This window comes from Salvelinus fontinalis, chromosome 14, assembly GCF_029448725.1.
Source record: "Salvelinus fontinalis isolate EN_2023a chromosome 14, ASM2944872v1, whole genome shotgun sequence".
Classification (NCBI taxonomy): Eukaryota; Metazoa; Chordata; class Actinopteri; order Salmoniformes; family Salmonidae; genus Salvelinus; species Salvelinus fontinalis.
In genome coordinates, this window is record NC_074678.1 from 7,632,250 (window position 1) to 7,635,102 (window position 2,853).

Below are 2,853 nucleotides of genomic sequence, written 5' to 3' on the forward strand. Positions count from 1 at the left end.
CATGGCCAGTTGTGAAACGGCATGCTAGTTAACGGCGGGGTGCGCCAGTCGAGTATCAACAGGTGACGTCACTCGCTCTGAGACCTTGAAGTAGTTGTTTCCCCTTTGCTCTGCGAGGACCGCAGCTTTTGTGGAGCGACAGGTAACGATGCTTCAAGGGTGACTGTTGTCGATAGGTTCAGAGGGTCCCTGGTTCGAGCACAGGGGCGAGGAGGCCCGAGGAGAGGGACAAGAAACGTCACCGTGACATAGACATAGCTTAAAACGTATTATAAACTGGGTGGTTTGAGCCCTGAATGCTGATTGGCAGTGTGGAGGAGTGCTACTCTATTGGACTCTACTCTGACACACAATGTTCTATCTGTCTGCCTGTCTGTCCGGTCATCTGTAGCTTTGTAATGTGATGCTGCCAGATACCACATTTGTGCTCATAGATATGATATTTAAAAGAGGCCAGTCGTTAGGATGGCTCCATCTAGCACAGTGTCCCGTGCTCGTTCAACTCTAGGTTAGCATCCAGAATGCCACACTATTCCCTGATATTGTACATTTGACCAAGGCCCATAGAGCTCTGGTCTAAAGTAGTACACTATAAAAAGGAATAGGGTTCCATAGAGCTCTGGTCTAAAGTGGTGCACTATATAGGGAATAGGGTTGCATAGGGCTCTGGTCTATAGTAGTACACTATAAAAAGGAATAGGGTTCCATAGGGCTCTGGTCTAAAGTAGTGCACTATATAGGGAACAGCGTGCCATTTGGGATGCATTCGTAGGTTACAACCTCGTTGAAAAGATAGACACAATGTCAAAATGGACTCATCTGTTACACACAGAGTAAAGGGCTGGGTTAACAACATAACACAGATCAGATCTAGGTTAACAACACAGATCTGATCTAGGTTTATCAACACAGATCTGATCTAGGTTAACAACATAACACAGATCTGATCTAGGTTAACAACACAGATCTGATCTAGGTTAACAACACAGATCTGATCTAGGTTAACAACATAACACAGATCTGATCTAGGTTAACACAGATCTGATCTAGGTTAACAACACAGATCTGATCTAGGTTAACACAGATCTGATCTAGGTTAACAACACAGATCTGATCTAGGTTAACGACACAGATCTGATCTAGGTTAACAACACAGATCTGATCTAGGTTAACAACACAGATCTGATCTAGGTTAACAACATAACACAGATCTGATCTAGGTTAACAACACAGATCTGATCTAGGTTAACAACACAGATCTGATCTAGGTTAACAACACAGATCTGATCTAGGTTAACAACATAACACAGATCTGATCTAGGTTAACAACACAGATCTGATCTAGGTTAACAACACAGATCTGATCTAGGTTAACAACATAACACAGATCTGATCTAGGTTAACAACACAGATCTGATCTAGGTTAACAACACAGATCTGATCTAGGTTAACAACACAGATCTGATCTAGGTTAACAACACAGATCTGATCTAGGTTAACAACACAGATCTGATCTAGGTTAACAACACAGATCTGATCTAGGTTAACAACATAACACAGATCTTACATGGAAGAAGTTTGGGACCAGCAATACTCTTCCTAGAGCTGGCCACCCGTCCAAACTGAGCAATCAGGGAAGAAGGGCCTTGGTCAAGGAGGTGACCAAGAACCCGATGGTCAATCTGACAGAGCTCCAGAGTTCTAGAAGGACAACCATCTCTGCAGCATTCCACCAATCAGGCCTTTATGGTAGAGTGGCCAGAAGGAAGCCACTCCTCAGTAAAAGGCACATGATAGCCCGTTTCGAGTTTGCCAAAAGACACCTAAAGCACTCTCAGACCATGAAAAACAAGATTCTCCGGTCTGATGAAACCAAGATTGAACTCTTTGGCCTGAATGCCAAGCATCACATCTGGAGGAAACCTGGCACCATCCCTACGGTGAAGCATGGTGGTGGCAGCACATGCTGTGGGTATATTTTTCAGCGGCAGGGACTGGGGGACTAGTCAGGATCGAGGGAAATATGAACGGAGCAAAGTACACAGAGATCCTTGATGAAAACCTGCTCCAGAGCACTCAGGACCTCAGACTGGGGCGAAGGTTCACCATCCAACAGGACAACGATCCTAAGCACAGCCAAGACAACGCAGGAGTGGCTTCGGGACAAGTCTCTGAATGTCCTTGAGTGGCCCAGCCAGAGCCCAGACTAGAACCTGATCGAACATCTCTGGAGAGACCTGAAAATAGCTGTGCAGCAACGCTCCCCATCCAACGGGACAGAGCTTGAGAGGATCTGTAGAGAAGAATGGGAGAAACCCCTCAAATACAGGTGTGCTAAACTTGTAGTGTCATACCCAAGAAGACTCGAGGCTGTAATCACTGCCAAAGGTGCTTCAACAAAGTACTGAGTAAAGGGTCTGAATCCTATTACCATAACCCGTTCAATGGAGCTTAAATCTGCTGGCCTGGCACCTACTACCGTAACCCATTTAATGGAACCTAAATCTGTTGGCCTGGCACCTACTACCATAACCTGTTTAATGGAACCTAAATCTGCTGGCCTGGCACCTACTACCGTAACCCATTTAATGGAACCTAAATCTGTTGGCCTGGCACCTACTACCATAACCCATTTAATGGAACCTAAATCTGTTGGCCTGGCACCTACTACCATAACCCATTTAATGGAACCTAAATCTGCTGGCCTGGCACCTACTACCATAACCCATTTAATGGAACCTAAATCTGTTGGCCTGGCACCTACTACCATAACCCATTTAATGGAACCTAAATCTGCTGGCCTGGCACCTACTACCATAACCCATTTAATGGAACCTAAATCTGTTGGCCTGG